At 38.6% G+C, this 12,575-nt stretch overlaps 2 protein-coding genes across 2 annotated transcripts in view; one reads left to right on the top strand and one right to left on the bottom strand.

Annotated features, from left to right (window-relative positions):
* Positions 1-12,575, top strand: part of LOC115216185 (UPF0415 protein C7orf25 homolog) — a 454,440-nt gene that overhangs the window by 168,510 nt on the left and 273,355 nt on the right.
* LOC115216719 overlaps positions 1-12,575 on the bottom strand; it is a 215,161-nt gene that overhangs the window by 83,500 nt on the left and 119,086 nt on the right. The window lies entirely within an intron of this gene.

Here is a 12,575-nt window from a genome sequence, read left to right as displayed (position 1 = left end):
CTGGAATTTATACACCAACTAGGTTTCATTGTAATATCTGTAATTACATATGTATATGTGCATCATTTGTGTATATCTCTGCATTTGTTTATCTGTATATTTTGACTTCTCTTCGTGTACACCACAGACATATATTTATCCGACTGTATGCATGTATGTGTACCTGTTACACCCCCAACCTTCTTATATTCTTCTGCATATTATCACCATTCTACTAATGGTTTATTATTGTAGTTTCTTAATTAGTCAAATATTTTCTGGCTTTGTGAACCCCAGATTCTCAAGACTGGCGCTGATGTTAACAAGTACTCCAATAATCACAGGTGTTGATCTTAGTGTAGCGTTTGCAGATTTCTCATTAGTTCAGCATTGATGGTTTCTGCTTTCTTTAAATATTACAGTAATGTCTGTAGAACAACTGAATACTACAATAGCAAGCATTTCTTCTTCCTTTTCTCCATCTCTGATCATTATCTCTGGTCTGTTATGTCTATATTTTACAGCATGCATGGCTATGTGGTTAACAAGCTTGCTCTGCGACCATGTGGTTTTGGGTTCAGTCCCATTGCACAGCACCTGGGCATGTGTCTTCTACTGTATCTTCAGTATTGGTCAGGCAATAGTTGCCATCTACCAAATTCTATCACAAGGTGTTGGTCAACCTCAAAGTGGTTGATGCCCTGTGAGTAAATCTGGTAGATGGAAATTGTGTGGAAGCCCATTGTATATGTGTGTGTGTGTGTGTGTGTTTGTGCACACACACGTGCACATAGAAACATTTATATGCTATAGAATGGTCAAAGCCAAGACATGCTCTCAAAAATTACAAACAGCAATAATAATATTAATATTTTCTACATTATGCATAAGGCTCAACTCCAGTACTCAGCTGGTACTTACTATATATGGGGATGAAATGAGCCGGAAGGAAAGAGCTGTGTCGTCAACAGTCAAAGAGCTTGACCGGAACAGGAAGGGTGAGAGAGGAAGTGAGGGAAGGAAGACTAGGGGCCATCCTCTTTTGCCGTGGGTGCTCACAACAAATTGACATGAGGGGAATGAGCTGGTAGTTAAAGGTACTAGCAGCTGCCACATGGGTGTGAGTTTTGGATTGAGTGCAGCTGGACGGCAAAACGACAAGAAAGTAGGCGAATTGTTTTTATTTCCCCACATTGCAGTTCCCTCACACAACATTTTACCAACCTCAAAGATATGCTCATCAAAGTCTACCTCAGTTACATTTGAAAAAAGCCAGAAAAATGCCATTAAGCATTTTGTCCAATGTGCTAACCATTCTGCCAGCTCACTGCTTTAGTATAATAATAATAATAATAATAATAATAATAATAATAATAATAATGATAATGGTTTTAAATTTTGGTATTAGGTCAACAATTTCAGGGAAGTAGGTAGGCTTATTGCATTGACCCCAGTATGCACCTGGTACTTATTTTATCAATCCTGAAAAGATGAAAGGCAGAGTCAACCTTTGTGGAATTTGAACATAGAATGTGAAAACAGATGAAATGTTGCTAAGCATTTTACCTGCCATACAAATGGTTCTGCTGCCCCGATGCAATTACATTGACCCCAGTACTCAACTGGTACTTATTTTATCAATCCTGAAAGGATGAAAGGCAAAGTCAACCTCGATGGAATTTGAACTCAAAATGTTATGATGGACGAAATGCTGCTAAGCACTTTGTTCAGTGAGCTAAAAATTCTGAAAACTTGCTGCCTTAGTATGATAATAATAGTCCTTTCTACTAAGGCACAAGGCCTAAAATTTGGCGGTATTGTGCTAGTCGATAACTTCAATCACAGTGCTTGACAAGTGCTTCTTTTATCGACCCTGAAAGAACGAAAGGTAAAGTCAACCTTGATGGAATTTGAACCCAGAATATTAAGGTGAACAAAACGCCACCAAGTACTTTGTTCAGTATGCTAACAATTCTGACAATTCTGTGCCTTAATATAATAATAATGATAATAATGACGGTAATCTACTTTTGTCTTCAAATCTTGTAACTTGATATAAAAACACCTCTCTTGAATATATATATTGGTAAAATGAAGTACAGAACACATTCAATAATGTGTTATCAATCCCTTCATTTGAATCGGAACAATGGGGATAATATTTTCTTTATTAACTTTGAATGAGCTTCGTTATCTTGGAAGAAAGCCACTAAACTCTCTCAGACAATTTATAATTTTACTCTCAGACAAATTGGAAATTGTGTGTGTGTGTGTGTGTGTGTGTGTATTTTGTGGGTTATCTTTCATTCTACCTCTTTCAGATGTGTTCAAGTGTTTTCTTCCATACATATGCAGACAAACACATCTACTCATACACAAATATGCCCTTAGGCGCATGTCCACACATACATACATGCATGCACACACACACGCACACTCACCCACATTCAATATTATCTACTGAAATTCAGTCCTACAGCATTAATTCCATCAATTACACCATTCCAAAAGTGTCTGCAAAAGGTCAATTAGTATGCCCTCTACAATTTTTCTCATTACTACCACCATCATCATCAATATCATCATTTAAGATCCATTTTCCATGCTGGTATGGGTTGGATAGTTTGACAGGAGGTGGTAAGGCCAGGAGCCGCACCAGGTTCCATAGTCTGTTTTGGCATGGTTTCTACACCTGGATGCCTTTCCTAATGCCAGCCACTCTGCAGTGTCTACAGAGTGCATTTTTTATATAGTTTTATGTGGCTGTGTGGTTAAGAGATTTGCTGTGCAATTACATGGCTTTGGGTTCAGTCACACTGCACAGCACCTTGAGCAAACATCTACTGTGGCCTTGAGACAACCAAGATCTTGTGAGTGGATTTAGTAGACCGAAACTGAAAGAAGCCCATCATATATAACTATATATATGTATATATAGATATGTATATATATATATATATGTGTGTGTGTGTATATATATATATATATATATATATATATAAATATATCATCATTATTATCATCGGAGAAGGGAGAAGGTGGGTAGGAGTGAAGAGAGGAAGTAGGTGCTAGAACAAGAGAGGAGAGAGGAAGTGGGTTAGATAAAGAGGGGAGGAGAGTTAACCCCATGTGGCACAAAGGAGCAAAGAGAGAAGATTAATCCCTGCTCACGGCGAAGACAGAAGTCTGGATGGCCCCTGTGCAAGGACAATCTGAACACAGACAGGTGTTGTAAAGAGTGACCAGTAGAGCAATTAACCTGCTTGAAAACAGATGAGGTTTGGTGACAGGAAGGACATCCATCCATAGGAAAATTTACCTCAGTAGACTCAGTCCAACCCAAGAAAATGGACGTTAAAATGATGATGATGTCGGTGGCAGTGGTGGTGATGGTGGTTGTGGTGGTGCCAGTAGTGGTGGTGGTGGTGGTGGTGGTGGTGGTTATTTTCTTTATTAGCCACTAAAGGTTGATGTAATTTTAAAAACATTTAGAGAGAAAAAAAAAGAACAAGCATGAAGTTAAATTATACAGAAAATGCATCAGACCGAATTACATTGTGATCGTTAACAGAGAAAAGTTAATGTAAAGCATGCTGGTGATAATGATGTTACGTTTGTTTAGCCTGAAGGCAGCTGAAAATGATAAAAAATGCAGAGTAAGTAATTAGGTATGTTATTATTAATATGTAATTATGTATGCTATCATTAATTTTGCAATTGATTTACAATTTATTATGGAATGCTCGATCAATCTTGTTAAGATCTAAGATAAGAAATCTGAGTTTTGTAAACAACTGCTAAAACATTTTGTTCAATTAAACAGACTTTTGGTAAAATATTCATAAAGCTGTACATTGGAATAATTGACCAGTTGTTAGAAAAATTTCTAAGGAAATGTTTCTTCCCTGCAGACTTTATTTGATGTTTGGATTCTTTTCTTAATCTTAGTTGTCCCACTGGCACAAGATTTTAAACTTGGTATTCTATCCAAGTGTTTTCAGGTGGGAATTTCTTGAGCGAGAGAAGCAATTACATCTATATTTTACCTGTCATCTGTTGTTCTAACCACTGGCCTAATGACAACACTACTGAGATCAAAGTGGCTAGTTTCAGTATTTCTAATTGCCTCGTCAGTGATCATTTATGGTTGTCAACAGAGAAAATAATAACTTATAATTTGCACTATTCTGCCAAAGTGAAGGTGCATGGCTCAGTGGTTAGAGCATCAAGCTTACGATCGTGAGGTGGTGAGTTCGATTCCCAGACCGGGCTGCATGTTGTGTTCTTGAGCAAGGCACTTTATTTCATGTTGCTCTAGTTCACTCAGCTGTAGAAATGAGTTGTGATGTCACTAGTGCCAAGCTGTATCAGCCTTTCCCTTGGACAACATCAGTGGCATGGAGAGGGGAGGTTGGTATGCATGGTAACTGCTGGTAGTTCTCAGGGAGATTCAGTATGACACTACTCATTTTTGCCAGCTGAGTGGACTGGAAATAAATGTAAAATAAAGTGTCTTGCTCAAGGACACAACGCGTTGCTGGGAATTGAACTCACAACCTTACGATTGTTTGCCGAATGCACTAACCACTAAGCCATGTGCCTTCACAGCTTATACTATTACTGTAAATACCTATAAATTGCTATTCTTTCTGTGAAGAGGAATGAGTAACCTGTAACTGATTAGTCCTGAATAAACAGAATGAGATGATTGGGTGGAGCTGTTTCACAGCTGATGATTTGGCACGGCTGACTGGATATCTGGATATTCAGTATGTTTTGGCATTGGAGTCAAACACAGACATGCAGAAGTGTACACATACATATAGATCGGAGAGAAAAAGGGAGGGAAAGAGAGAGAGAGAGAGATGACAGTTTATTAGTTGTGCACAGTTGACATAAACACACGCACACATTGAGTAAAATGAGCTCCATACAAAAACAGAGAGAGAGAGAGACAGACAGATGGAATGAGAGAGAAACATTAAAAGATCTGGTGTCAAATAGTCGGCATTTGAATCCATAGTTCCAAAATGACCATGCCAGAACGTCTCAGAGCCCTTAATAAATATTGAATCTAGCAAGTGGATCTTTTTTTATTGGAGACACTGAGAGAAACTGGTAGTTTGACCCCTCAGCACCCAGATTACTCTGTCAAATCATCATGATCATCATCATCACCACTATCATCATCACCATCATCATCATTTAAAGTTCATTTTCTATCATGGCATGAGTTAGATGGTTTTGACGGGAGCTGGTAAGCTAGAGAGCTACACCAGGCCCCAGTTGTCTGTTTTGACATAGGTTTCTATGGCCGGATGCCCTTCCTGATGCCAACCACTTTACTGAGACACCAGCAAGAAGCTTTTTATGTGGCACCAACACAGATGCTTTTAAAGTGGCACCAGTGCTCTTTACAAGGTGGCAGCATAGGCTTGACACCAGCGTGGGATTCTCAAGTTTATTTACTTACATTCATCATCATCATCATCCAGTGTTTTAAATCTGGGTTTTCTCTCCATTAACTGAGATGACCAGATCTACTGCTATGCCATAGCAACCGATGTAGGCAGGTGCAGCCTACCCCAACTTTTGGGCTGGCTGGCTGGCTGGCTGGTGCCCATTCTCCTTTGCTGTCATGAGGCCTTTTTGGAGCTGGATTTTCTACGGGAAGCATGCCCTTGCTTACCCCCAACTTCAGTTTCTAGACATGAGTGGTCCCATGACCAAAGCCTCTATCACGGGTTTTAAGAAATGGTGGAAAACTAGCTCAGGAAGGCAGGAATGCTACTCCCTGAAACCCCTTTCAGAGCCCCCTCCCCTACATTGTTTTGACTTAATGATACATCATCCCATAGCTTTGAGATTTTGAAGATGTGATTGTTTAGTCTTTAGTGTGACACTGTAATGTGTGAGAGGTTCGATGCAGCTAGTTTCAACATAAAACAGGCAGGCTATCTGGGCCGGATGTGGCCATTTTAAATGCTGAAGGATTAACAAAGGTGCCTATCTTTCATGGAATGGCTTGATATATATTTATTAAAGACGCACAAACACACACTTATAAGATTATCTTGCAGCTGAGTTTACTATAATGTTATAGCAGTTGTGCTCACACACACACACACACACGCATGTACACATGTGCACACAAACACACGCACACATGTGCACACACAATCAAATCCTTGGTAACAACGTCCTTTATCTCACAATCTTTCTAAATCCTCTGCCTCTCCCTTTCTCTTTTACATCATCTGTCTTTCTGAGTCACCCTCTCTCTCATTCTCTTTCTACCACTCCATCACTTTTCTATGTCACTCTCTCTTTCTCTCTCCCTCACCTCTCTATTTAAATCACTCCCTGTCTCAATATTTCCCTCTGATTTCCTTCTTAAATTACACACCCACACACACACATACACACACACTCTCTCTCTCTCTCTCTCTCCTCTCTGCTTCTCATATTTCTAAATCCTACATTCACAACTCCGCCATCTACTTTCCTAAACCCTTAAGCTCTCTCTCTCTTTCTGCATCTCTCTGTTTCTTTCTTATCCCACCCCACCCTCCTCTCGCAATCCCTTTTCCTACTTTTTTCTACATCACTCAGTAACCTTCACACTACCTCTCACACCACCAATCTCTCTCTCTCTCTGTCTACCTCCATCATTTAATCTCCTCATGACCACCACCTCCTCTGTCGCCAATCCCACCAAATGTTCTGCTGTCACAGTATCCTTTATCACACTTTCTGTCACCGTGGTAATTTTCTTGAAATGAAATGAAATCCACTCCATCGTTGCTAAGGATAACATATGCACACGCATGTATGCAGATGCATGTAACAGCCAAACAGAAGTGCATGCATGCACAATACATGCATGCAGGCTGACATTCACAAATGCATATACATGTGTGTGTGTGTGTGCATGGATGAATGAATGTATATGAGTATGTGCATCAGCACCTATGTATACTTGGCAACGAGTGCGTGCATGTTATCATCATCATCATCATCATGGTTCAGGTGGACGTTAAATGATGATGGTGATGGTAAAGGTGATGATGATGATGATGATGATGATGATGACGAAGGTGGTGATGATGATGGTGGTGATGATGATGATGGTGGTGGTGGTGATGATGATGATGGTGTTGGTTGTGATGATGATGATGAAAGTGATGGTGGTGGTGGTTGTGGTGGTGGTGATGATGATGCCAGTGATGATGATAATATGAATTGACAATGAAGATGGTGATGATGATGATGATGACAGTGATGATGAGGATGAGGATGATGATAAAGGTATGAATATGATGATGACAATGACGATGATGCTGATGAGGATGATGATGAGATGCAACAGCTCAGCAACAACTATACATGCATCCTGATGCATAAACATCCATTCATATACGCATACAAGCACATGCACACACATACACACAAAGAAATGCACTCACAAACTTAGACGCAGTCATCCATCCACACACACACACACACACACACACACAATTTTATGCATATATACAAACATGTATTTGCATGTACAATCATGTACACTTATAAATACCAATATACATGAATCTAAATCTACACACATGTACATACACACTCTACACACATGTACATACACACATGCCACACAAGTATACAATATCATACACATACGCACACATACACACACACACGTATATATATATATATACACACATACAAGGTCATACACATTCAAACAAATACATGCAAATATATGTCTGCACACACATATATAATCATACATGTACGTAAACAAACATGTACACATACATACACTTGGCTACATATGTGCATATATATATACATGCATATATATGTGCATATATATGCATATATATACATATATATGCATATATACATATATATATACATATGCATATATATATATATAATATATATATATATATATATATATACACACACACTGAGGCATATTCTTGCTCATTCAAACACATGCAAATACATGCACATACATACATGCACAAAGACTCACACAGGTATGCACACATATATGCATGCACGTACTCACACACACGTGATACGCACACATGCACACACACACATACATGCACACACGTGCAGCCTATCTTAACATATGACATATTTGAGTAGTTCCTGCCATTAAGGAGATTTCAATGTTAAAAATTCCAAACCTCCCATCTGCCTCCTCCTCCTCTCCCCGTCCACCCATTTTACCTTTTCACTTTGCTTCGAACACTAAATGATGTTGTTGCTGTTGTCAACATTGTTGTCCTTGATAGTACCAATCTCATTGTTGTCATTACCAGGTTCTTTCTTTCTTTTTTTTCTTTCTTTCTTTCAGGTTTTTCTTTCTTCTTTGTTGTTATTTAACTCAGATCAACCGAAATCTAGCATAGGCCTGTGATCTAAAGTAGTGAGCAGTGATTCCCATAGTGGGCAGTATTTGCCCCTGGGTGGGGAGAGGTTCCAAGGAGGCATTGAAGAAAAGTGGGGCAATAATGGGGTAGCAATTTCTGTAAAAAGTGGGGCAATAATGGGGTAGAAATTAATGTAAAAAGTGGGGTAATAATGGGGTAGTGATTCATGTAAAAAGTGAGGCAATAATGGGGTAGATATTCATGTAAAAAGTGGGGCAATAACGGGGTAGAGATTCATGTAAAAAGTGAGGCAATAATGGGGTAGATATTCATGTAAAAAGTGGGGCAATACTGGGGTAGAGATTCATGTAAAAAGTGGGGCAATAATGGGGTAGCAATTTGTGTAAAAAGTGGGGCAATAATGGGGTAGAGATTCATGTAAAAAGTGGGGCAATACTGGGGTAGAGATTCATGTAAAAAGTGGGGCAATAATAGGGTAGCAATTTGTGTAAAAAGTGGGGCAATAATGGGGTAGAGAGTCATGTAAAAAGTGGCGCGATAATAGAGTAGCAATTCATGTATAAGCAACAAAATAATGGGTTTATTAGGTTAAGTTTTATTTGTGAAATACAGTTGCTTTGAATTTGCTTCAGAAAGAGGTTTATGTTTGTGATGGTTAGTTGGGATGGAGGTGCTAGGAATGTGGCCTGGGTGTCAAGGGGCAGCCGCCCGAAAGTGTTTGGGAACCACTGATCTAAAGCATCCCAGTTATTTCCTTCCCATCTTAATTTTTTGATCCATAAGGTTGCTGAATTAAATTTTTTCTGAGGCACCTGTCTTAGTGCCACATAAAACGCACCTGTGCCAGTGCCACATTTAAGGAACCTCATCTATGTGAAAAGCACTCAGTAACACTGGAAATCATGCCACAACAGGCAATTAAAGCCTGGGGGCAGTTCCCAAGCTTGCCAGCTCATGTTAATCTGTCCTACACACAATGGTAGTATGGAAAATGGACGTTAAATGATGATGATGATTGTGATTGTGACCCTTTCCAATGTTATTTGAATTAACACAAAAAAAATTTTCTTTTTTCGTTTTTTTTTTTCTAGTTCAGTTCTTCCTCTGTTTTTCATTTTTTTGGAATCTGAATAAATTTTACCTTTCTCAGATATTTGATGGTGGAATGCCAAACAGAAATGAATTCATCTGATCACCTGATGGCCCAGTACATTGAGCCAGTGTACATTATCTATCTATATAAGTGTGTGTGCATTTTATTTTTTACCTTTTACTGGTTTTAGTCATTAGACTGCAGCCATGCTGAGGCACCACAGGTTCCCTTCATTGTTAGGGTGTAACACTTCTTCACACAGCTGTCCTCATCCATATGCAACACTTGACCATACCAGTGCAGTCATCTCTTTTGCATGCCACATCTGATGCCTCTTATGTCCAACTTTTCTCTCAGGGCCCTTACACTCTGTCATATATGCACACTAACATTACACATCCATCGAAGCACACTAGCTTCATTTTTTTCAAGCCTACGAATGTCTGCAGCATTCACAGCCCATGTTTCACTGCCATGCAGCAAGGCTGTTCACACACAGGCATCATATATATATATATATATATATATATATATATATATATATATATATATATATATATATATATATGCCATGTAGCATGGCTGTTTGCACACAGGCATCATACACATATATATATATATATATAAATCCCCAAAAATGAAGAACAAACACAAACAACAATGTGAGGGCATGGTACATGTAAAGTATTAGAAGACGCTCAGGGAAGGAAAGAAAGGTGGTTTAACGTTTTGAGCAAAGCTCTTCATCAGAAAGAGGCAAGTCCAATAGAAAAGGTAGACGGAGGAAAAAAATTGCCAACGATTCACATGTGGTTACATATATGAAAAACAACATTTGAGCGTGGTTGTTGCCAGTGCCGCTGGATTGGCTTTCATGCAGGTAGCACGTAAAAAACACCTTTTGAGCATAGTCATTGCCAGAACCGCCTGATTGGCCCTCTTCTCAGAGTGGTTGGCGTTAGGAAGGGCATCCAGCTGTAGAAACTTTGCCAGATCAGATTGAGCCTGGTGCAGCCTTCTAGCTCACCAGTTCTCAGTTAAACCGTCCAACCCATGCCAGCTTGGAAAGTAGACGTTAAATAATGATATATTTTGGTTTACCTTGTAGAAAAACATAGATTGGAGTGTTTGATAAAACCAGATGTAGTAACACCCATCAAACACCTGGAGGCAAAGCTTGATGGGACTTCTATAGGTATATTATGAACCATTCAGAATAACTTAGGGAAAATGTATCTGAAGAAACAAAGACTTCACGGCAGTTAGCGGTCTTCTCAAAGTTAGTGATACCATTAGAGGGTGTGAGAGAGAGAGAGAGAGAGAGAGAGAGAGAGAGAGAGAGAGAGAGAAAGGCACAATATTTGCAAGACATTGGTAGCAAACTAAGCAAGAATACCTTTGTGATCCACTTTTATGGATACCTTTACATAAATATCACATATATAAATTGTCCAGGAGAAATTTTTATTCACCAGCTCTGTAGAAACACAAGATGTGGTTCTACAGGTTTATTATATGTTTTGCAGAATCATGATGGATGCTGCAGTTTGACTCGAGCAAATCCAAGCCATCTTTTCCAGAGGAGACATTGAATTGTTTTAGCTACATTTCATCTTGAATATTTCAAAGCAGTACACAAGTATATTACTGATAACCCCATGAAACACAGGCCAAAAACTAAAGAGCAAAAAAACCCCCAAAAAACAAAAAGAAAATATTACAGATTTACAGGTGTTTATTAAATTCATGGATTTGTATGTTTTGCAATCCAGAAGCAAACATTTGCACATTGTAATCATTCTTGCATTGCAATTTCAAGATACCACATGGTATGCAAATATGTGTCGCTGTGAAATACTTGACGAAATTGCTTCTAAAGTTTTTGTGTTTACATAAAGTACAGAGATTGGTGTACATAACATATTTATATTGTGGTGGCGGTAATGGTGTTGGTGGTGGTGATGTTTTATTCATTTCAATATATTTGCCAGTAAACTTTACATATTAATCACATTTTATCTTTTCAAGATTCAAACTAAAATATACATTTAAAACACCCACGAAATACATTGCAAAATGATCTCGGAAAAAACAGAAATATTCACAAGCCCTGCGGGAAAATTTATTTATTATCATAAATATTTTTGTGGTCGAATCTCTTTGCTGCATATATAAATTTTTCCTTCGTATTCCTTAATATTCAAAGTAGAATGTAAATTTATGACGTCATCAAATACGCACTTCAAATTACATGCAAAAATTATCTGGTTCACATGCTCAAAAGGAACAGATACATGTTTATGGTTTTGCATATGCAGTGGAAACATTTGCACATCATAAGATTATCACTGCAAATTTGAAAACCGTGTTAAATGTTAAACCAACAAAGAGGCCTCTAAATGGTCACTGGGCATACTAGAAATAACAACCTACTGCTTTATAAAAAGGAAGGCACATTGAACAAAAGCGATTTGATGGTCGCGGTTAAAATTCTTTTGATTAATGATGTGTGACTGAACAATACAACACTGCATTATTGAGATTTAACAGCATGGCATTTAATGACTCTTTCTCCTCTGAACTAATGACTGTTTCTGATTTTGGTGCAGAGCCAGCAGTTTTGAGGGGATGGGGAAATCGATTACATTAACCTCCAATATTCAACTGGTACTTTGATTTATCAACCTTGAAAGGAAGAACAACAAATCTGACTTTAGTGGAATTTGAACTCTGCACATAAAGAGCCAGAAGAAATACTGCTAAGCCTTTTTTGGCAGGGGTGGAACATGCTAAGAATGTGAAGGCATTAAGCTTCATGGTTACGTCATTGCACTCACGATCGCCAGATCGTAGGTTCAATTCCCAGATTGGGTTGCATGTTGTGTTCTTGAGCAAAACACGTCATTTCACATTTATGTAGCGCTGTGTGGGGACCACCATACCAAAGAATAGACCCAACGCTTCTTCTGCATGTTGTAAAAAGTGACTAAAATCGGTAGCGGTAGGATTTGCACTCTGATTTCGTAAAATCCTCACCAGCAACAACTACCCAAACAGACCCATAGATGGAAGGGTTGTTGCCCGAGTGGCACAAAATTCAT

The sequence above is a fragment of the Octopus sinensis genome, linkage group LG10 (assembly GCF_006345805.1).
Source record: "Octopus sinensis linkage group LG10, ASM634580v1, whole genome shotgun sequence".
Lineage (NCBI taxonomy): Eukaryota > Metazoa > Mollusca > Cephalopoda > Octopoda > Octopodidae > Octopus > Octopus sinensis.
Note: the sequence above shows the minus strand (reverse complement) of the source record. Positions and strands in the feature narration are given on the sequence as shown.